We start from the raw sequence: 24,808 nt of genomic DNA, 5'->3' as shown, positions 1-24,808 counted from the left end.
TATGGACACAGAATATAAGCAACAAGGCATGTCAGGACACACATAGAAAAGGAAGAAAGAAAGACACAAACCTTACTATTCAGAGAGTTCTCATTTGGTGTGCAGTTTTGTCAATTCCCAGTCGTTGCTGATGGTGATTTGTTATGACATTTTGAGCAGTACTTAGTCACCCAGGACCCCTGCTTCTCACTGGCTGACCAGTTTTGTGTGTTTAGGTCTTGTTTTCCTTTTCATCCTGTAGAAGTGATAGAGGATGGGTGAGCTTTGGAGTTTTCTGGGTTCAAATCTTGACACAATGCTTATTGATTATTTGACTCTGGGCACCTTACTGCGTCTGAGCTCTTCCTTTGTAAGTGGAACTAGTCACACCAACCTCTCACAGCCCAATAGACACAGTAAATGTTAAAACAACAAAATAAAACCACCACCTCCAATGGCAACACTTGGAACATGGCCCTTGGCGCCTCTCAGTGAATTTCACCAGTACTGCAGTATGCCAGCATTCAAAGTTGTCAGGACTTGGTGCTTCTGAAAACAAAAGGGGCAGAGGTGCATGTTGCCAGCTCTTGGGAACTCCAGTAGTTGTGTGTGTTAGTCACTGATGGACACAATCCTAGAATTCTGGTAATAGTGTTCGTATCAAATGTGGTTATGCCAAGGGGAGGCAGGGCATGACATAGGTTAAAAAGGAAGAACATATGTTAGTCTCCCAATATCTATTGTCCCTGTCCTATTGAGACAGGGTTTCTCTGTTGCTTTGGAGCCTGTCCTAGAACCAGCTCTTGTAGACCAGGCTGGTCTCAAACTCACAGAGATCCGCCTGCCTCTGTCACCCGAGTGCTGGGATTAAAGGTGTGCGCCACCACCGCCTGGCCTGTCTTTCCTGTTTTTATTAAGTTATTGTTAGGAGAAGTTTCCATCTCAGAGAAAGAGGCTGCCTGCCTCCCTGTCTGTGTAACAAGCTTGCTGAAGGCAATAGTATCTTAGTTAAGGTTTCTATTGCTGAGATACCTCATGACCAAAAGGCAAGTTGGGGATGAAAGGGTTTATTTGGCTTATACTTCATAACATTGCTATTCATCACTGAAGAAAGTCAAGGACAGGAACTCAAGCAGGGCAGGATCCTGGAGGCAAGAGCTGATGCAGAGGCCATGGAGGGGTGCTGCTTACTGGCTTGCTCCCCATGGCTTGTTTAGCCTACCTTATAGAACTAAGGACCACCAGCCCAGGAATAGCACCACCCACCATGGGCTGGGCCCTCCCCCATTGATCACTAAATGAAAAAATACCTTACAGCTGGATCTCAAGAAGGCATTTCCTCAGCTACTTCCTCTGATGACTCTAGCTTGTGTCAAGTTGACACACAAAACCACCCACTACAAATGGTCTTCATGTGTGACTCTTGTGGACTTGATGGCAAACCTAATGTGGTTTCATAGCCATGGAAAGCTGTTAGTCTGAGGGCTTTGAGCTTTGGGGAACCATATTTCCACATGCTGACAGTCAACTTCTGGATTTGTTGCTGGGGAATACCCCTCTGAACTTGACTTCTGCTTTCTGAAATAGAGTCCTTATTCTGGCAAACTAAATGGGTGGGGCAGAAATGCAGTTTTTCAGACAGTGGTGTCACTGAGATGTAGTCCACATTATCTTATATAGCCTGCTCATTAAGACCATCTCATTCAGTGGTGTAGTAATGTTCACTGTTTGTGCAGCCATCACCAGCAGTCAGAGAACACTTTTGTCATCTCCAATAGAACCTGCTTTTATTACCAGTCATCTGCCTGCTCTTCCCTCCAACCTCTGCAGCCCTGGCCAGCCACTGTGCTTTCTGTCTCCGTAGATTTGCCTGGTCTGGGCGTTAGAAGGACAACCGCAGTCATTCAGGTGGCCATAATCACCTTTAGGTGGTAACCGAGTTCATAAACTGAATTTCAGATGGGGAAATGTTGGGGATTTAAGTAGAGGTGAGGGCACACTGATTTATTTCCCAGGGTCTGGAAAGTGTGGTCTGGTGTTTTCTGTCCATGGGGAGGGGTATGGATTCTACCAAGTTTGGTGGGTGCAGAGGGAATAACTAGAGCTAAACTAAAAATCCAGCCCTTCCAGTCAAGTTAGGTTGGGTATGTAATTGTGAATAAAGCCATACTTCAGATTGCTCTTTAGTGGAGTGATAATGTTTTTACTAAATGAAATGAAAGCTTTTATGTTATATTAATGCTGATTCTATGCTTCTTATGGGCTTTTTTTAAAAGGGATGATGTGTCTTTTTCTTTGCATTCCCAGATGTTACCCATGTTGAGATCTCTGTTATTTCATTTCCATCATGTTCTCGAGGTGATTTTAACACAAATAGCTCATTAAGAAAGCCAGCGTCTTTCATTTTATTGAACACTTAGTAAGCGCCAGCTCCAATGCCAAGGGCCCCCATATTGTGCCATGCTAACACCATTCTGCTACCGTTCTGTAAGACAGATGTAGTTGTTTCTCCATGTTGGGGTGGGGGGTTGGTTCTAAGATCCATCTTGGATACCCAAATCCTCAGATGCTCAAATCTCTCTTCTGCTGTTGACATGTGACCTACACATAGCCTCCTGAATACTTTAGGCAACTCTAGGCTGCTGCTAATCACATAATGTGAATGCTAGGGAGATAACTGTTACATACTGTATTGTGTATGCAGTGATGACAGAAAAATGTTTGCATGTGTTGAGCACAGGTACAGGTCCCCCCACCCCACCCCCAAATATTTTCATACTGGTTGGTGGAAACATAGGATCCAGACCTGCAGATATCATGGGCCAACTGCACTGTTCTGTTTCTGCATCTCTGGGCTAACTTTTCAAAATTGACATGGCTGGAAAGTTGTTGGCAATGGTCTGCTGGCCTTCCTCTGAACATTACCCTTGTGTACGTTCAATAAAAATACCGATAGTGAAGATGCAGCCTTCTTCTTGAAGGGGAAACATGTAGCAGGTGCTAGGCTAATTGAGAAGACTGAGTAGTGCTTTGTAGATTTCCAGCCCTGAGTAGCCAAGGCAAGCTAGTATTTTGTATTGTCCTCTGAGGTTTTCTCGCCCCCATAGGCTAGAAGGGTAGAATAGGAAGGAGGATTTTCTGCCTTGTCTTTGTAAAGCATTGCTTTCTCTCTGAGAGCTACCAAGTGATTATCAGTGATTCATTCTTAATTGGGTAATAGAGCACTGAAAAGGGAGGCCAAAAACCTGTTCTTGATCTGAATTGTTAAAGTGAATGATTCTTCTTCTTTATTCATTAAAACAACAGTAAAATAATTACCAAGTGTGTGTACTTTAAAACTGGTTACCTTTTTCACTTCTTTAGCATTTAATGCGGGTATTTTCCCCCACATGGTGAGAATGAGCCGTGTTGTGTGTGTGTGTGTGTGTGTGTGTGTGTGTGTGTGCACGAGCGCATGTGTGTGCGTGCATACCTGTGTATGTAGTGTATATCATGTGTCTCATTCTGTCAACTCTCTGACTTATTCAGGGACTTTTGTCGACCAGAGTTCACAGTTTTGTCTAGGCTGGCTGTCTAGTAAGCCCCCCCAGATCCTCCTGTCTCTGTGCTCCACTGCTCTGAGTTTATAGGTTCACACGTGACGAAACTGGCTTTTGATGTGAGTGCCGGAGTGGGGGGGTGAACCCAGGTCCTCATGATTGTGCAGCGGAGCTCTTACCTGCTGAGCCCTCTCCCTCAGTCCCAAGAACGAGGCTGTTTTTGAATGACATAAACTCTTAAAAGCTGTCCAATGCTAGATTGATTGGCTGAGCAGTAATTATGTTGCTCACCAAAAACCTTAATGGACCAAGTAAATATGGAGTCAGGTAGCAAAAAAATTGTTCCCAATTCCTTTGATTTACTTAAGCAACTTGTGAAGAAAAGGAAAAAAATGACTTTCCTAATTATTTGTAAATGGTGGTAATTTGCAATACTGACATTTGGAGTATTACTCATACAAATATAAACAACAGCTAATTAAATCCAAACAAGATTTTTTTTTTAGTTTTTATATAACACTGGCTCTAAAAACATCTCTGCATGCTTCTCTATTCACAGTGCATTAAACAAATTGCATGTGATCTTTAATCTTCAGCCCTCTGTTTGTGACTTAGAACCATCTTCCCACTGTTAAAATAAAGAATAGACTTTGCTCTTTAGATTGGCTTGGGGTTTAAGAACATTTGGGTAGAATATATACAAGACTCTCATTATATTGTAGAATGTCTGTTCCTTCTGGTTTCTCCCTATTTTTTTCTTTTAAACATCTTTCAAAATCCTGGCACATCAGTTACTGCCGATTAACCAACGTTGACTTTATTTTAGCTCATCAGTCCTGGAGGTTGAAGCTAGGGTCTTGCACATGTGAGTACACACCCATACCCCTGGTCCCTGGTAGAATATTATTAATAAAAGTTTCCTGGTGGTGCACAATTGATGGCGTACCGTTTATTATGTCATTATAGTTTCACTGTCTTAGAAACCCTCTGTGTTCTATCATATCTTCTTTTTCTTCAACTTCTACCACCTATGGGCTTTTTCATTGTCTCCTTTCGCCCTTTCTTCAGATTGTCAACTGGAAGCGGTCTGTAGCCTTTTTAGATTGCCACGTGTCACTTGGTAACGTACATTTCAGATTCTTCCATGTCTTGGTAACTATTGGGTCTCATTGCTGAGTACCAAAACGTGTTTCTTCCCTTACCTGTTGAAGGACATCTTGATTGCTTTCAAGTCTGGACAATGATGAATGAAGTCAGCACAACTGTTTTGTTTAGAGACATGAATTTTCAGTTCGTTTGCGTAAAGATCGTGTGATTATTGGATCATGTGATAAGAGTATGCATTGTTTCGTAAGAAATAACCAACCTGTCTTTCAAAGTGGCTGCAGCATTTTGCATTCCCTCCGGCCCAGAGTGAGAGGTCCTGTTGCTCTGTATGTATGTGGTGGTGTTTTTGTTTGGACTGTATAATAGGTGGAGGAATTCATGCTCACCTCCACTTTCTCCTCCACTGAGTGTTTTTCACGTTTGTTTACCATTTGTGTACCTTCTTTGGTGGGATGGCTGTTTGAATTTTCTTTTGCTCATTTTTCAAAACAGGCTTTTAAAACTATTGTGGTAAAATGTACATGGCACAGAATTTACTACTGTACCAGCTTTTAAATAATTTCGTACACTTTAGGGGGTTGAGTTCGTTCACAATGTTGTGTACTGTCTGTGCTGTCTAGTTCCAGAGATTTCCCGGCATTCCAAACTGAGATGGTCCAAATAACATAGTGGCTCCACTCCCATCAAACCCTAGACCCTGGCAATCTTTCTTTGTTTATTTGATGTCCTAAACGTTTCTAGAGTCATACAACACTTAGCATTGACATCTGGCTTATTTTATGTAGTGTGGTGTTTTCAGGGTTCATTTGTGTTAGACCAGATACTAAAGTTAGATACTAGTTTCTTTTTATGACCGAGTGTCTTATTGTTAAAATTTAATTATTAGCAACCTCCTCTAAGAAGCATGATTCCTTCTCCTGTGAAATCAGGGAAACGATTTTTCCTCTCCTTTTTTTCCTTTCCCTGCAGAATGACCAGGAACACTTGCATTTGACATACTAATTTGTCAAGTGTCTCTCCCAAGAACATTCCATCATGTTTCTATGTATCCCTTTCAGAGCAGCCATTTGTTTCAGGTCAGCGTGCTTTGGGGGAGCAGGTATTTTTTTTTAAGCTCCACTGTTAATAATTTACTTGACATAGAATTCAGCTGTTTTAAGTGGCTTGAGGAACAATTACCGGAATCCAGCTGATGAAAATTGTTACCCCAAAAGCTTCTTCATGTCTGTTTTGCAGGTGTCTTCCATTTTGAAGCCGTACACAGCCACTAAGTCCCTTTCCCTGTGTCTAGAGTGGTCATTTCTGAGAATCGGAGCTAAGCAGACTTATAGATTACAAGTCTTTATATTCAGGCCCCTTCAGTTAGTGTGTTGGTTTGAGGCTCTTCTGTGTCTGAGATGAGTTTTGGTCATTAGCTGTTTTGAATGGTGCTGCCAAGAATGTTTACATACATGCCTTTATGTTTTCACCTCTAATTTTGTGTCTTACCTAGGAGTAAAATTGCTGAATTATATGGAAAACATAAAGTATGATTTAAACTCAGGTTTAAAGGAAACAGGTTTAACTTTTAGAAGGCTGACAGACCATTTTCCACAGGAGAAGAGCCCTATTACACATCAGCAGTGTACGGGCTTACCAACACTTCCAATGATCTCTTTTTGATAGTAGCAGACTACTGGAGTAATGTATCTCACTTGGTTCTAATTTGGATTTTGCTTGTGACTAATGATGTTGAGCATCTGTGCATGCATTTCCCGGCTATTGGCGCTCCTTATTTGTTGAAATGTGTATTCTCACATATACTATGCTCTGTTTCGTCCCATAAACCTTTTGATTATGAAGTGAACAGTAATTCATTTTATCCATTTGTCTTCTTTGGGGACTCTTTACTTCTATTTGCAACAGTTTCACTTGTATTTCAGGGCCCATAGGTTTAGGAGATTGGTGTTTTAGGGGGCAGTGATTCAGCCCTCTGCTCTATGTAGGTCAATCAGCATCTCTGCTGGTGGATCTCACAGGTAGGCATTCTCATCTTTAGACAATGACCCAAACCCCTAGAGCTGACAAAATTAGAAGATTGTTATGACAACAGAGCTGTTGGAGAAAGCAACTCCTGAAGGAGATTGTATTATCCTGTCAAGGCCATGGCATTCCCGAAAATTACCCAAAGGAGGGATGCCATTATAACCTTATAGTCAAAGTGCTTCTTTTAGATTTATACTAATAATTGGATTTGTTTCTAATTTTGAAAATCACAACTTAGTACATTTCAACTGATTATCTATCTATCTATCTATCTATCTATCTATCTATCTATCTATCTATCTATCCATCCATCTAATCTATCTTTCTGTATATTTTGCCAGTAAAGAAAACCTTCATGCACAAATTGAGAGATTGTATTCTGCTCTTGCCATGGATTTTAAAGCCTTGGACTCTGCTAAGGACTTTGTCAGAGAGTTAACAGCTACAGAAGTCAAGGGAAAGGGTCCCCAATGACGTCATCTGTGACTGGAGCACGGCAGTGAGAAATGAATGGGGGAGTCTGCAGCCTAGGTCATAGATCTCCTGAGCGCTGGAAAAGACTTCGGGACTCATCCTCATTGTCATGGATGGCCATGGGCAGTTATTGTATGATCCGATTTGTGTTTTAAAAGGATTATGTAGATCAGGTATGGTGGTGCATGCCTTTAATCCAAACACTTAGGAGGTAGAGGTAGGCAGGAGGATAAGAAGTTCAAAGTCATTTTTAGGGGTACAGTGAGTTCAAGGCCAGCAGGGTTATGAGAGACAAGATAGTGGGACAAGATGGGACAAGGAACCAATTAGGGGACTGTTGGGATAGAAATTAGAGCCATGGCACCTTGGACCAGGACGGTAACATCAGGTGCTTTGTAAGTAGAGCTGGTATAATTTGCTGCTTAATTGAATGTGGACTAGCAGAGAGAAAAAGAGAAATCAGGATGGCTTAAGATGCTTTTGACCTGAGTTACGTGAATGATACTACTGTTTTCTGAAATCAGGAACATGTCAGTAACATTAGGTTTGGAGAGAAAATTAATGGTATGAGTGAATGGTCTAGTTCAGAGGCAAATATCAATGACACTGGCATACATAATTCATGAGTATATACTCACACCAGAGAAGTATACAGAGTAAAGGCTTCCTCCCTCTCTCTTCCTCCTCCTCCTTCTTTCTTCCCCTCCCCCATCCCTCTCTTTCTCCTTCCCCCACTTCTCTTTTTCATTCTCACTCTCAGTTCTGAGATCACACTCAGGGTTTCAGATGGTGGGCTAGCTGCCCTATACCTCTGACTTAGACCCACAACCTCAGGATTCTATTCATTCATTCATTCATTCATTCATTCGGAATGCTCCTTCTCTTATCTGTTTTCTGTGTATTATCTATTAAAAATGGGATTTTACTATATAAATTTTTGTTGCACTTTTCCCATTACTTCGTTATTTTATTTTTGCTAGGTCAGTACATGTATACCCTGCATTTCTTTTGATTATTTGAGAGGGTTGGATTATTGGATTATCTTAGGTTTTCAGCTAGAGAAAGTGCCGGAATAATCATTCCCATGTCAGCTTTTGTGTGTATGAGTCCCAACATCTGAAAGATTCTGGGTCTGTTGCGGACTCCAGTTTCTATAGGTTTTTTATCAGCCATTATTTAGGTCCTTTATTTCCCTGTAGCTAATTGGTTTGGTGATTGTGAATATGTGCTAGATTATGTTTCTGAAGCTTAACTCTTTAGGTTAATTGGAAAAATTCTAAATAATCTGCCTTTTGTGGCCCAGATACTGATTCTGAAAGAATGAGGCCCCTTCCTCACCATGTGTGTGTAATGGTAGGGTGGGCGATACAGGCATCCTTACTAGTCTTGAGCTTGTCTAGTATCTTTTCCGAGATGCAGGTCCTTCTAAGTACAATGGGAAATGAGCCTTACTTTGTCCATATTGAAAAGACTCTTCCAAACTCAAACTGGGGGGCCCAGCAGGAAAAGCATACTTGTTAGGATGAGGACAAATAACATTAGTAGCTAGAGAATTTTTTATAAATTTTTTATAAATTTTTAAAAATTTTTTATAAATCAGTCACATTTTGTAGAAGCCCAGAGTGGAGGAAGAGAGGAAACAGTAAGGAAAACAGCTTGGCAGTGGGGGCCAGAAGCTGTCACAGCGTGTTTATGTCTGGCTCGTTTCACCTTGGTTGGAAGGCACAGAATGCTGCAGAGCGTGAGTTTGGAGACCAGGCAGTTGCCTACTATATTTAGAAAGTGGAGATTCCTGGGGTTGGGTGGGGTGTTCATGTGCATGTGTGTGTGTTTTCTTTGCCAGATGGACAAAGGTTTGGGGCTTGAGAATTCTGGAACAAACCTTATTAGCTAGCTCCTCCGGGCCAACTCAGTAGCTGCGCTTCGACTCCTGCTGCTGCCACACAGGAAAAGCCAAAATAAACTCTGTTTTGTATGGTTTGTAAAGATACCACAGGTAGGTTTCAATGCTCATTTGATCTTGCTATCATACTGACTTCTATGTTTACGGCAGGCTTGTTGGAACACTTTGAAAATATGAACTGCCATATCCCTGGTGGCTATAGCACTGGCACATCCTGTGGCTTTAGCTAGACTTCCAGGCAGCCAAGCTGAACTTTGGCTGTGTTTTTATGTCAAGGTCACTGTTGAGCAGATAGGGCCCAAATTGTAACAGACTTCTGACTGTGTATTTCATTGTTACACTTGTGGGTCAGCTGTGGACAGAGAAAAATGAAACTAAAGTGACTTTTGTTCATGCCTGTTTCTTTGTCAGAGCTGATCTAAATAGTTAACACCTATAAATGGCACAGATCAAAAGACAGAAAGGACTTGGAGTATTCCTCCAGCCCGTGTCTCCGTCCCCAATTCCACTGAAAGCAGCATTTCACCAGTGTCTTGGATATTTTTTAATGAAATTTATGAATGTGTCAGCAAATGTATATGTATTCATTTGTACACTTATATACACTTATGCATTTAGAAGAATCCCATATGTAATTTTTGTGTCTAATTGTGATGTATGTTACATGTTCTGCACTCGTGCATGCATTCCATCATATGGATGAAGCACAGCTTTTTCTAACCATTCCCCCATTACACAGTTAGATTATTTCCAGTTGGGCTGGAGGTATAACTCAGTTGGTAGAGTGCTTGCCTAGCATGCATGAAACCCTGAGTTTGATCCTCATTTACGCATAAAACTGGACATCATGACATATGTCCATGATCACAATATTTAGAGGGTACAGGCAGGATAACCAGAAGTTCAAAATTATTTCTAGCTACTTAGAGAGTCCCGGCTAATCCCTGGACTACCTGAAACTTTGTCTATATCTATCTGTTTCTCTCCCTATACACACACAGACATATATATATATACACACACATATATACATGTACATATGTATGCAAACACATGTGCATACATGCACATGTATAGAAATAAGCATAACACATACACATGTATATAAACATGTGTATGTTTATATACAGATGTATATAAACACATATATACACACATGTATTTAAACATGTTCACATACACATATATGCATACACACATATGCTTTGAGGTACATACCTCTGGCATGGAACACAGAAGTAATCAGATCTGTAGGATGAGTTCCTCCTGTGGAATTGCTCAGCTAAAAGCACTGTGTGTATTTTCTACCGTGATAGATACTCTCAGGGAGTTAGTCCAAGAAATTCTGAGTGAACTGTGTTTCCTGAGCCTTGATTTTGAGAGTAGAAAAGGAGCTTCTTTGCTATGTAGTGTAGCATCCATGTAACAAAAAAATTACTGTAATTTTTCTTCATTTCCTTCTCCCTGGTTTGTATATTAAAAGCTATAGTGAAAATTATTCCACAGAATGTGACATAGGACGAGTCACCCAAATACAAGGCCTACTCTTACGTTCTGGTGTGGAGTTGTTGAGTTTTCACCTGGTGTAGTTCGTCTTCTATTCAGGAGGGTTGCAGGTGCTGAATCTCCTGCAAAACTTGGTGACTTTGAGCTACTGGGCGTGTCTTACGCAGTAGCTGTGAGCACGAGAATTCCTGGCGGGCAAGAGATGGGGATGTTTTGTGGACCATCTCCCCATGGTGGCTTTTCCTGCAGAGCTTAGCATGTCTTTCTGATGGAAGACAGGCCTGCCACTTGTGCTTTCTGGTCTCTATGCTCAGGTACTTGGGACAGCCCCCGTTGGCCTAGAAGGCTCCATTGGTGGGTCTGTGGACCAGACACTTGTCCCTCTCCTGGTTGCTCAGCTTCTGGAAAGGAAGCCAAGGAATCACAAGCAGACCACGACCCCCTGGGTGAGGAGTGCTGGCAGTTTGGAGGATACTAGGGGAGGGAACCTCTGTTTCCTTTGGGAAAGGCTAATGAAAGCTTATCAGGTCCATAGGGGCCCGTGTTACTTATCTGCCGTTTGTAGGTCACCTCTGCTAATTATGCCTCACCTTCACCCTTCTTTATTAACTTTGAGAATGTCTATTCAAAATTGTAATTATGTCAAAAGAGAAGTCACAGGTTTGATGATTTTGGCTACTTTGTGTTCTAAAAAGAATCATTGAATCATAATCATTAAATTAAAAAGTACTGTCCTGGTGTTGGTGATACACTCCTTCAATCCTAGTATGTGGGGCAAAGGCAGACAGTTCAAGGTCAGCTTGGTCTATAGAATGGGTTCCTGAACAGCCAGACCTACATAGAGAAATCCTGTCTCAAAAATCCAAAATAAGTACTTGTCATTGTATTACTTAAAATAATCTCTTATTTCACCAGTAATATAAGATCCATTGTATGCTTAACACTGCCCTAAGGTAGAAGCATTGGAGAGAATGGACATGTTTCATGTGGTGCCTGGCAAGAAAGGTAGAGACACGATGGGCTTCACAGACAAGAATGTGGTTGTCCCCGAGTGGGGGGCTCTGTGCCAAGGAGTCCAGAAAGAGTGACAGGAAATGTGCTGTTGCAGAAATCTGCTTGACTTGGGGGAATCACTGCTTAAGCCTTCAGAGTTACGGAGTATCATAGAGAGTTCTATGGAATTTTTCAGAGGAAATGTGCTGATATGAACCAACAGGAGGATGCATACTCAACAGCGTTTGGATTGAGAAGCGATAAGGGCACGGGAGAGGAAGGAACTAGGGTGCCTCCAAAGTACCCATCAGGTCCTAGATGCTGACTGAACTCCATCCCACTCTCGTGGGTTTGTGGTGTGTGATGCAGACACAGCTGAGTGAGGCTTGTGTCTGTAGTTCTCATGGGCTTGCAGGTGGAGTGGGGGTGAGCTCTGGAAGAGACCTGAGGCTTTGGGTTTCCCCAGGTGGTATTTGAGGTCCTGGAGCGAATGAATTCATAAGACCTATGTAGTAGTTCTCAACCTTAGGTGTCCATTGATGCCTGTCACCCTCCCCCCACCTCAAAGGTTTTGATGCAGTTTAAATTGTAGGCTGGGAATTGTAAAACTTCCCCAGGTGATTCTAATCTTAGGGTGCTAAGACCCTAAGAGAAGAGCGTAGGCTGAAGCTGTGGGCCGTATCACTGTGTAGCAGGTGGGTAGAAGAGTTGGTGACTAGGGATTTTGTCCTGGACATTTTGGATGAGAATGTTCCCAGAGGCCTTTGGGGTTTGGCTTTTGGAGGAGGAACTAAAGAGAGCAGCTTAGGTGCAAGGTCATAATTACTACCTGTGTAATGATATTACTAGGAAAAAATAGATGAGAACTTAGTGGCATAAACACAATGTAAGTGAAATATAAATGGAAACTGCGTTTTTTTTTATTATCTGATTGTCCTGGCTACAAGGTGGTGGTTGTACCAAGCTTGACATGACTACAGCCATCTTGAGTTGTACCTGCCGTAATTTCCCCAGAGGGTTTTTCTACATACGTTTCTGTTGCTGGTTTGGTTTGTTTTGTTTTGTTTGTAATTTTTATTTCAAGACAGGGTTTCTCTTTTGTGTAGCTTTGGAACTTGTCCTAGAACTTGCTCTATAGACCAGGCTGACCTTGAACTCACAGAGTTCTCCTGCCTCTGCCTGGGATCAAAGGCCTAAGCCACCACCGCCCGGCTCTGCAGCATTCTTAAAAGAGAGAATGCTGTAAGATGTTCTCAGACTTTAGGCTTTCAGCCAAAAGAGATTCTAATGCTTGAGCTCAGGGGCAGGCCTGGAAATCTGTGTGGCCTATAGCTTTCTCTCTAGTGATTTGCATGTATGTGTGTGCCTGTGTGTGTGGGTGTCAGACCACACAGGAAGTCAAAATAGGCCAGAAGAGATTCTGTGTAAACCTTGTTTGTCCTTAAGTCATCTTTTCCCCTTAATGTGCCCTGATGAGTTGCCCAGCCTTTCCTTGGGCCAGCTCAGGTATCTGCAAGGTGTCAGTCAACACTAATGCAGGCCACGGGATGATGGAGTGTTCCAAGGCTGTAAATGTTTCAGCAACCGTGGCATCTCAGCTGGTGTGGCTTCATGCCTGGGATTCGGTTGTTCCTGGGCTCCGCCTGGGAGCCTGCTGGGACCCCCTGAGCACTGGGGATGGGGGTGGGGGTGGAGAGCATCTGAAAGGAAACTTTATATCTCGGAGCAGTCCCAGGGCAACCAGCTTTCCCACAGTGAGTCCTCGCTGCCCTTGTCAGGGTTAAAGGCGGTTGGGGTCAGAGTCTGTAATTATGTCACACACTTTTTTTTTTTCTTTAAAAACATTCAAGAAGCATAGTGAGCTGGCTGAGCTGCTGCAGAGGCTTGGCATCTAGGGAGGGGCTGGCAGTTGACTGGAGGATGAGGTACCCCAAACCCAGCCAGAGCTGATCTGCCCGACCTGCCACTGCAACACCCCCAGGCCACTCATTTCTGGCAAAGGTTCCTTCCTGCCCTAGTGCCTATCTCTGTTCTGATCTCCGCAGGGCTGGGCAGAAAAGACAACAGCTGCTGCCGGGGAGAACCCAAGATGTCGCCGCGAGGACATCAGTGTTGCTCATGCTCTGCTGTTTGCTTAGGGAATCTGCGGGCTGTTCTCCCAGAGACAGGGCTTTCCTGCTTCGGTGTCTGAGTCTTACAGACATGCCTGACACAGACCTTGCCCTGGGCTGCTTATCCAATAGCTCATTGTCTACATGACTCCTGCTGTGGACAGTATGGCTTTTGGGAGATGGAGGCCAGGCAGGCAGTCGGGATGCTCCTTCAGCATCTTCAGGCCACAGCTCTCAGCTGTTTGTCCAGGATTTGCATCTGCCAGCCAGGCTGTGAGGCTGTCTGCTGGCTCTCTGACTAAAGCTGCCTGAGCAGTGTGCAAGGCCAGCGAGTTAGCATGTGGCTAGTCTCCTTAGAGCAGCAACATGGCTCTCTTTGGAAAGAATTCCTTTTTCTTTTTTCTGAAGCCAGCACACTCGTAATAAGTTCCCCGACAGGGACACTGTGCTCTCTTGCATAGTCAATTGGGGTGGAACCGATCGCTTTTGGCCTTGCTATTCTCTGGGAGATGACTCTGGCTAGTTTCTCCACTCCTCCACCACGTTTGGGCAGCATCACTTCATACCATCACAGGGCTTAGGGGTCTGTACTGGAAGCAGCCTGAATTCATGCAGGTAGGTGTTCAGCAGCTGCAGAGTACGTAATGCATGCTCATTTTTACAGGTCTCAGTTCTAAATGTTGGGTTATCTTCCGTAAGCCCAAACCCGAGTCTCTTTAAGAAAAAAAAAATGTTAGTTTTTCTTTTTGATGGTTATTTTATATGAAAAGCTCCCCAAATGTCAGCTAGAGAAGAAAGCTGAGTCATCTCTGTGTGTGCCATCTCAGTCAGACTGATGCTGAGTTCTTGGTGGTGGGAGGCAGCGATGAGCAGGGACCTTGTGAGTTCTTTAGGATTTGGAAAATGGCTTTATTAGGCTGCAATTTCACGTACCCCACGGTTCTTTTGTTTATTGCATGAGGTCCTATGGGTTGGCTGCAGATTCTGAATGTTTCTACAGTTATCTGGGAGGCCATTTTTGTCATCTCTCTCCAGTTCTTAGATATGCCTTCCTATCTTTCCCATTCCCCCAACTATTGGCAGCTTTTTCCTTGGGACTTTTAACCTCGTGCAGCTTGCTACTGGGAATGCTGTGATGTCACGGCCTAGGTGTAGGGACCTGGCACCATCTTATCTTTGCACCCCGAATGATTTGCTGGCTCTGCGAATCTCACTCACAGTCAACCCTGAGAGGGTCTGGAGGCCTCCGGTTAGCCCTCCTTCCGTCCTGTTTCTGCCTGGGTGAGGAGTTCGCTTTGCTGAGTAACTTCCTGGCTGGGAGTGGAAAGGAAGAGTTCAAGATCTAGGGTAGTATCGTGTGGGAATCAAGAAAGGAACTCTTCAAAGCTTTTATGTTTTGCTTACTTGTGGTGCTGGGAAATGAACCCAAGGGGCCTGTGAACTGTAGGCAAATGAGCTATGCCCCATCTTGAGGAACTTTTGTCTTCACACAGGGGGACCTTCACAGTCATATTCTGATTTGGATAGTCATATTTGGAGGGCACCAGCTTTAAATATTTTGGAAACTGGATAAACAAATGGTTCAATTCGTTGATACAGGATGATTGGGAGATGTGTAAGTCTTAGCCTGCAACCCTCTTTCTCACTTAAGACTTTCCATCTGAGAGTGGAGACTGCTTGCTGCCCTCTCTGCCTTGGCTCTTGCCCTCATGCCCGCCCTTCTCTTTGTGTCCTTTCTCCCCACCCCACTTTCTTTTGCTGTGACCTCCCTACAGAATGTCTGGCTAAAAGGCCAAAGATGTGAACCGTTGATATTGTGATGATGAGGAAGACAAAGGCTCTTTTAAAAGGGAACGGCCTAGGCAAACCCTGGAGTCACAATTATAGTGAAAAGACTGTAGAACCCAGAGGTCTCTGCTGCTAGTCTTCACGACTGTAAACAACGCCATCCAGGGCCCCTTTCCTGTTCAAGTTCCTGTGTTACGTTCCAGAGGTGAATGGACCTCTCAGAACCAGGGTGGGTACAGAATGTCCTGCTCCCGCTCCCTGGTTGCCTGCTATGACCAGAGCATTTTGGTTCTTATATTTACTTCTTCAGAGGGACCCAAGGCAAGCCTCAATTTCTCTTTTTTTATCACTAGGCTGGAGCAACGCTGTTAAAATCATCTTGAATCAAGGAGGCCACTACTTATATTACAAGAAATAAAAATGGGGACATAGAATAAGAGCATTATTTGGGTTAGTCGAACAGCTCCAAATATAATTATTTATAATGTCACCTAGGGAACCTAGAAACCTACTTGAGATAAGTCAGGAACTGGGTGCGAGTTCTAGCTTTATGAGTACTGATTTAGAACGTCTAGGAGTGATACACGTTGGACATACGTAGATGGATCCTGGATAAGATGTAAGGCTGCTGTTTCTCTCCCCCAGAGCTGCCAGCCTCACAGTTCACAGAAGCATCCACAACAAATAACAGGACACCCCTTCTGCCTTCCCCTGAGGCTTATGTTGCTTCTTTCTCTTCATATGGGTCAGTTGTTAAAAAAGTCAGCCCAGATCAGCATTTTCTTGATTACATAAATACTACATATTCATTAGAGAGAAATTAAAGATGTAGAAAATCTTAGTTATGTCGGTAGTGCCAATTAGAGATAGTTATTTTGGTTTTATCATCTTTCTATTCAATAGCTCATGAATGTCTCTGTGTATTATTACCATTCTCCAACTGTGCTGTGTCAAGCCTTCTTGGACTGATGATGCACAACTTTTGCACGGTTAGGTCTTGTGACTCTTTCCTTTTGTGAAAATTGCACAATCCTCAATGCATGCCCTTTTAAATGGGCCACAGGTCTCCTTTGGATAAATTCACACAGTCTGTTCTTAGTTTTCTTCTGATCCTTTTCCAATCCTTTCTTCCTTTTGCTTCTGGTTAAGCAGAATTTTAGAGGCCAAGAGATTTTTTTTTTCAGGGACCCACATGTCAAAAGCATGATGTTAGATTGACTTGTACCGTAGTAATGCTGGTAGAGTCACCACCATCATTTAAATGCTTACAGTGGGTCAGGCATGCATCTCTCAGGTGTTTTATAAACTTAAAAATGATTTTTTTTACTGCCAGGATCCAATTTAGAGCTGTGCGCATACTGTATAAATGCTGTACCATAGAGCCATGCATAGCCCAAACTTTATCTTTGTTTCACTGAATCTTCATGGTAGTCTATGAGGTATATCCAGCCATAACCTCTAGAAGATTACTGGGAGAGAGAGAGAAAGAGAGAGAGAGAGAGAGAGAGAGAGAGAGAGAGAGAGAGAGAGAGAGAGACAGGACTTGAACGTCATCCAATGCTAGCCCTTTTGTCTTTGAGCAGTCTTCTTCTGCTAACTGCCCAATTTCTTATATTGTTTCTTCCTTTAGAAAAATGGGACAGTAGCGTTACTTAGGAGCTATGTGCAAAGCACCTGGTATAAAATCATAGCAACTATCTCTATTCTAATGACTAATTCCTATTGCCCTTTTATAACATGGTCATAATATAGGGATTTAAAGTACTATGTTGGTCCTGTCCTTATATCCCAGTCTTTGGCCTCCTCACCTTCTACGAAGAATTACCTCTGATAATTAGACTGAATCCTATGCTCTGACCATATTATACTGAACTTAATCCAGATGTTTCTCTTTTAAATATGCCTCAAAAAGATTCCATAACATTCCCAAGAGTTCTGAACTGCTGACGTCTCAGAAATCTTAAGTACCTAATACACAGTTCAGGACTCACAAGGCACACGAAAGACCTCTTTTGCGTCCTTCTCTTGTCTGCTGGCCAGAGAATTTATCTTAGGTGCCTGGTACTTACTGCAAAAGGGTGTCCTGCTTTAAAGTGTAATTAGAAGCCCCCTCTGTAATTATAGCCTGCTCCATTTTCTCCACATCCCCCTTCAAATCACTTGTATCCTGCTATTCCTGTCTCTCATGCCCCACCCCCGCCCCACCCCATCATCTGTTTATAGTTTCCTGGTTTTCGTGGTTACTCCATGTTGTATACTCAGGTCTGAAGATTTGGAGTTAAGAGTCACATAAACGATAATGTTCAGTGTCCGGGTTACCCCACTCAGTATGATCTTTTCTAGTCCCATGACTTTACCTGCAGCGTTCGTTTGCCTTCACAGCTGAATCGTATTCCACGTGGATTGGCACCACGCTTTCGTTATCTGTTTGTCAGCAGAAGGACATTTAGGTTGTTTCCATTTCCTGAATATTATGAATAGAGTACAATGAACATGACCGAGCAAGTATCTGTAGAACAGGAACGAATCATTTTTCATTGCTTCTTTCATTTTGTTTCTCACCTGTCACTTGCTGACCTTTCTGAGCTGGAACTGCATCCCGTGTTCTTCTAGTGGCTACCCTTATGGAGACATAGTTTCTGCATGGATTTCTTTGATACACTCTAGTGACTTTCTTTTCAACAGGTTTAATATCAGTTCATTTGGAGAGCTCTCTTTGCTGGAATGGCCTGTAATAGGAGTTGGACAAGCAGAAGATTGTGTTTTTCACACACAGCCTCTTCATTTTTAGGAATTGAGTCTTGATAAGCAGGAGTAAGGAATAAGAGCCAGCGTCCCCACCCCCCACCTCGGCTATTCCTAGGTATTTAAAGGAGAAGGAAGGGGCAACGTCACCTCTTTCAATCCACAGACCCAGTACCCTGTTTAATGACTTCTCGGCACTGGAGGCTTACTGACCTACATAGTGTCTCGGGATCTATTACTACAGTACTTCAAAACTGTGTGACACACAGCTCTGTCCCCATTGATTTCTCAGTGCTGGAAATTGCTTCCTGACCCAGAACAGCACTGTGGCTGTGCTTTGGAGCTGGAACGCGGCTGTAGAATGAATAGCAGTAGAGGATTCCAGAAGTCCTGGGCCTGAGACAGAGGCTGCCTGCTGTCCTGATAGGCGTTTGTCTTCTCTGCTGATGTCTAGCATTCTAGTAAAGAATAAGATTAAAGATTTTTTCCCTGTTTTTCTACTAAATTGTTTTTCAAAGCCTTTATCATCTGATTGGGGACCATCTGTTGCTGATACTCATCGGAGACATAAAGGTTACAGGAACTTTTGCCAGGGTGGGAATGAAGGAAACATGGAAAATCTGTCTGCTGTGTTCTTCCAGCTCTGTAGGACTAATGGGCCCACCTCTGCCCTTGAGCAGTGGGGTTACATACAGGGTCATATTGTATGACCTCGAGATCTGACATTCAGTCTCCTGCTTACTGGACTGGTCAGGTCCACGTTGATTTCTGTGAAACCCTGGAAATAGCAGAAGAATTCACTCTGAGTCCTTTGCCTTCTGTCTGTTTTCTCTTTCCTAAGAGATTTGAGTGGTAACAGTTGTGGGTGGGCCTAGACGAGGGACACTCATTTAAAACACTTATCTACTGGTTTCAGTTCTAATCAGATAATGCGCTATTAAATTAGAAGCCCTGACAACTCTGAGAGCTCAGAGTTCCTGGAATTGGTGAAGGGAAGAACAGTGAATTTCTCTTTGGTCTCAATGGGATGTGTGATATTAACGATCCACAGTGAAGTCCCTGCTGCCACCACCATCCTGTCAGTGTCTGTAGTACACATTTGTAGATGTGGGGCTTCCATTCTGGCGGCAGCAGCCAGATTGCTTAACACCATGAAGGAAGAGGAAAACCAAACAAGAAACTTAAGCAGAACGCATTTGCTGTGCTGTGTAGCTAGAAAGCCAAGGGCTGTTCCCGTTTTTTTTATTTCCCAGGGTCTCATAGCTCTAAAGGATGTCTTCCGTCCTGGTTTCTCTTTGTCACTCAACTTCACATTCTTCTGGGCTAGTTTCATTCTCAGAAGGCCCCTCCCTCACGTTGGCAAGATGACTTATGACCATAAGTTCAGCTCGAAGTCTGAACTTGGATTTTGTTGGCTTACTCTTGAATTATGTGTTCATCCTTGAGATAACCTCTGAAGCTGGCTTGAACCCAGAGTAGAGTAACTAACTGCATGTGAAATAAATGTTCTGAAAGCCAAGAATGGATGGTTTTCCCCAAGGAATATTAGGGCACTAAAAATACAGGGGGAGTGGGGATAGTAGCCAAGGCAACCACAATTCTCCACCCTGGCCTGAGTAATTGAGCAAGGTCATCCAGGGAAGGCAAAGAGCTTTCCCTTCCAGATAGATCATGGCTCTCATCCACTTTTGGAGAACATAATTTGGGCTATCAGCCTGTGGTTTAAAAAGTAGCCTTGGATATTCAGATTTGGAAGAGAAGGAATGAGATAGTTTTGAACTATTGGACACTCCTACGTCTGGACAGACCAAGTAGTCTAAGAAGTGTCTAAGAGCCTTGTGCCTGGAGAGTAGGGGTAGGGATGCCAGGTGGATTCTTGTGAAGGCTGCTGTTGTTGGGCACATCATTGAACAAGAAAGCAAAATGCTATCAGAGGCTGTAAACAGTGTAGCAGAATTCTGTAGCCTTAGCCAGTGAATAACTGTCTTCTTGCCTAGCCAGCTTGGGAACCGGTTCTACATAGAGCTGATTTTTCCTTAGGATGACATTTACAAACAATGCAGCCGGTAAAATGGGTTTGGGATCTGCTTGTGGCTACTGCGTAGATTTGACTATAGATGTTGGGAAACTTTCTGTAAAGGGCCAAATAGTAAATTTTACGTTTTATGGGTCATCTAAGGTCTCTGTTGTTAGTTCATTTTATTTTGTAGATGGTGCCAGGGATTGAATCTAGGGTGTCATGTATGCTAAATGCAGGCTCTAGATACTTCTACATTTTTGCTTGAGAAAGTTAAATGATTTAATAATCCTTCAATAATATAAAAAACAGCTGGGTGGTGGTGGTGTACACCTTTAATTCTAGCACTTGGGAGGCTGAGGCAGGTGGATCTCTGTGAGTTCGAAGCCAGACTGGTCTACAGAGTGAGTTCTAGGACAGCCAGAGTTGTTACATAGGGAAACCCTGTCTTGAAAAACCAACACATGCACAAATGCTTGCGTGCACGCGCGCACACACACACACACACACACACACACACACACACCAAACCAAACAAACCATTAGAAAATACTTCAGGGGCTGAAATTCACTCAGGGTCAGAATGAATTTGGAGGCAGATAGACCGGGTGCTAGTACTTCTATGTTGTTTGCTAACCATTTGGAAGTTTTAAACTTTAAGACCTTTAGTTTTTAGAACTGGAGAGATGGCTCAGCAGTTAATAGCCCTGGTTGTTCCTCCAGAGGCTCTGGGTTCAATTCCCAGTGCCTACATGGCAGCTCACAACTGTCTGTAACTCTAGCTCCAGGGGGTTCAACACCCTCACACAGACATACATGCAAACAAAACACTAGTGCACATAAAATAAAAAGCAAATAAGTCATAAAATTGACTTAAGTTAAACAAACAAACAAATACAAGACTTCCAGTTTTCTCATATGCAAAAAAGTCTTCCAGAAGCACCTGCCATTATAGGGTTAGTTATTCTGAGGATGCTCAGTGGTGTTTGCCTTGTGGAATGAGGACACTGACCCTCATGCATGTACAATCTCTGGAAGAGAGCAGTGAAGCCATGCCCTAGGAATTTTTGCATTATGATTGTTCTTCCTCTTTTGATACTCCCTTTTTGTCTCTCCTGGGGAATTCATTACCAGGTTTTGGGATGTTGGTGCCAATCTTAGTTTCATTTCTGGTATTTTCAGGCAGTGACCCACATTTTATTCCATATTTGGCAGAAACTAAAATAAATTGGCTTGATCCATTATCAGAATGCAGAATATGAACTTGTTTTGCTTCTAGCCAGAATTTTCCATTTTTATTGCATTCTAATATGCTAACCTATCAGTGGTGTTAGTTAAAACCAGAACACCTCCAACCCCTGTACACACACACTTTATCAGGAAAAATGTTACAGTTGAGGAGTTTTGTTTGTTGAACTTGGTGTTTAGATGCCAGGAAAATTGGAAGTAGGTTAGCCATATTGCATATTGATTTGTACAGGTAAGTTAAAATGGAGTGGATAGGAATTATGTGAGTTTGCCTGTCCTCAGTATCTCTCAGCATCTTGCATGTACTTGCCCTAAGTCTCTCTCATGTTACTTTCTCAGTGTAGTCTATCCTGATAGACTCCCAGTGATCAACTTCTCTGCTTTATTCTTTCCTAGAGTACTTATATTGTTCTGATACACCATGTAATTTATTTATTATGCTGTGTGTGTGTATGTGTGTGTGTGTGTGTGTGTGTGTGTGAGTGTGTGTTTGTGTGTACTGGCTGTCCTCACTAGACTGAAAACTCCATAAAGGCAAAGGATTTTGTCCTTGTTTATGTCCCACTTAGAATGGCATCTGGTGTCAGGTAAATATTTGTTGAATGAATGTATAGGTTCTTTAATTCTTAGTAGAAGGTTTGCTGCACCCTATTTTCTCTAGTCTCGCAGACATGAGATTTGGGGTTGAATATCCACTCTGCCACAAATTGCCTCAGTCTTTGAGCAAATCATTTAATCTCTCAAGACTATCGTTCTCTTATCTTTAAAATAAGGGGTTAGAGTACATGATTGCAAAAGTTCCTACTAGGTCTGTAGTTCTGTGATTATAATCTCTGGTTAAAAGAGATCATGTACTGCTATTAAAATCTCCACATCTATTTCCTAAAAACTATTTTGGATTTCGTTGATGGGCAGTGTGGACTGAAAGAGAACTTAGAGGAAAAAGTCGTTGTAGGTGCCCTCTGCATTTATCAAACAGTTCTTAACAAGGTTGCTCTCAAGAACATCTTTACTACCCCTTGTAGGATAAAGTCCAGACATCCCCATCAGGCTGCTGGAACACCATGGGCTCTGAATACGTTTTGGTATCTCCAGTAGCGGATGGATTTCCTAGCTTTAGTTCAATGAATCAACCCCATTCCTGCCCGCCCCCACTTAGCACCCCTTCTCCCACTTCCTTGATTAGTTGCTAGTGTGTTGGGCTTGTGGCTGGCTTGGTGTGGGTAGCACCTCGATGCAATAAAGATGCAATAAAGATGCAAAGGTTGTTGGGATTTGATGGTGAAAGATCTGGGGATCACAGTGATGAGTTTGTCTTACATTCTAAGAAGCCACTAGAAATTAAAAACATTTATTGTTATTTTAAAAGTATGTGTATGCCTGTGGGTCTGTGCACATGTGTGGAAGTGCCGCAAGTGCCCACAGAGGCCAGAAGTAAGAGTCGTCTGGAGCTAGAGTGACAGGTGGAGGTTGTGAGCTGCCCAGTGTGGATGCTGGCACTTGATTTGGTTCTTTCCAAAGGCAGTATACTGAGCCATCTCTCTAATCCCCTTATAATTTTTTTTTCAGTAGCATGGTAATATAACTAATGCTTTATGAGAGAAATTCCTAAGATACACTTGAGAGAGTATGGAAAATGTTACTTTCCTAACCCCAAAAGCATTATGGGAGGGTGGTAAATGCTAGGGTTGCTATTCTGTAGATGTGGAAAGGCTGAGACACGTATGGGTTAAGGGCATTTGTGTCACAGAAAAACCATACTTTGAGCTGATGGTGTTGTATATTAGATGGGATTATGATCCACAGGTTTGATGAATACTGCATTTTCAAGTGGGTTGCAAACTGAACAATTGTGTTGAGCTTTGTGAGGCTGTCATTATAGTTGACTGACTTACAGATGCTTCTGAAAGCCTTGACTGTTTAGGCTCAGCCTGCATGTTTGCTTGTACAGTCTGGGCCAGATGCAGGACTGTAATTTCCCTTTTGGGCTAGAGTAAGAGAATTTTCTCATGGCAAGGCTCACCTACTGCACTTAAACTTTAAGGCAAACACTTAGTTTTGCAGCTCCATTGGAGACTCTGGATTTGAAAGTGGAACACCTGTGGTATGACTGATGATCTCAGAAGACCAGTTCCTGTTGAGCCAGAGCAGTGATTCTGAATGCTTCCTAATTACCTGGGGGATCTTGTCCTAGTGCAGGCTCTGGGGTTGGAGTGTAGCTCAGTAGTAGAATGTTCTTTTGCCTGGCATGCTTAAAGAGTTGGGTTCTAGTTCCAGAATCACCACAAACAAGCAAACAGACAAACAACCCCCCACCTGCTTTTTCTTTGATGTCAGTGCCTCTGAGTGCATGCGTGAAACCAGGCTTTCTCCCCCCAGTCCCACGCCCCAGCCCATCCTTTGAAAATGTACTTTCTGTTAGCCTCTCTCTGGATTCCCACAGTCACTTATACCTGGAGTTCCCTTCAGACAGTCATCCCCACTTAGTGGCTTCTAGTGTTCGACACCAGAACTCACCGATCTCTTTATGTCTGTGGCTAGAGTGGCTTTTACAAGTGAAAAATTTTGCCAGGTTCCTTTTTCTCTCAGAGGCCAGAGGCCGTTGGTGGCCTCGCATTGTTTTTAGAACTTCCCTCAGTCACGCTCTGGCTGCCCTTACTCCAGCCACTTCCAGCTTCATCTTGCATCATCTTTGCATAGCCCTGCCTTGTGGCCCTTTTCTGCTCCCACGGGTATTCAAGGGCCTCTGTCACAGAGTCCTGTCTCTGCACTTGCCTCTGAAGTTGCACCCTTCTGCCCTTCTACCCCACTACTCTTATTTAAATCTCTCCTGCAGTGTCTCTGGGGGCTGTGGGCTTTCAGTCTTGTGACTCTGTGATGGCCAGGCTTCTCATATCCCAGCATGGAGACCTGCTCAGGGACATGGGGCAGCATGGGGGCATGGTTGGGTATTGTGCTCTGTGCTCCCCAGTCAACACTGGAGTGTTTTAGGAAGTCATAGATTGCCCAAGAGCTGGCTTAAAAGCCACTCTTCCTGGAAGGGTGGTGATGGTGAAAGTGTGTAGGAGGAAGAAGAGGAAGAGCAGAGTCTCCACCAGGGACTGCACCGTATCACTGAGAACTGGGCTCTGAGGTTACTCCGTTTTGTATTTGTGTACTTGGTGAACAGTCTGTGTTCCTCCTCTGACTTACATGCTTCTCCTTTTCCTATTGCGATTTTGTAAATGCAGAAACTCTACCCCAGAGGAAAGAATTGCCTAGTTAGGGGCTAGAGGATAGATGGCTGAACTGAGAAAAAGATCAGGTCTGATGCAATTGGTAGCCCCTTTTGTCAGTACACCAGGCTGGTCTGGCGGTTGAGTGGCCTCCTTCA

The 24,808-nt window shown here is 43.2% G+C and overlaps 1 protein-coding gene across 6 annotated transcripts in view; it reads left to right on the top strand.

Annotated features, from left to right (window-relative positions):
- The window catches only part of Arhgap26 (Rho GTPase activating protein 26), a 398,943-nt gene that overhangs the window by 3,299 nt on the left and 370,836 nt on the right, over positions 1–24,808 (top strand). Inside the window, exon 1 of one of the 6 annotated variants that reach the window (XM_085699932.2) lies at positions 14,234–14,252. The exons of the other annotated variants lie outside the window; for them this stretch is intronic. The gene's annotated coding sequence lies outside the window, so the exon portion shown is untranslated. Of the gene's footprint in view, positions 1–14,233; positions 14,253–24,808 lie in introns of those variants that run through there. 6 annotated transcript variants of the gene reach the window in all.

Source organism: Myodes glareolus, chromosome 13 (assembly GCF_982192425.1).
Source record: "Myodes glareolus chromosome 13, mMyoGla1.1, whole genome shotgun sequence".
Classification (NCBI taxonomy): domain Eukaryota; kingdom Metazoa; phylum Chordata; class Mammalia; order Rodentia; family Cricetidae; genus Myodes; species Myodes glareolus.
Note: the sequence above shows the minus strand (reverse complement) of the source record. Positions and strands in the feature narration are given on the sequence as shown.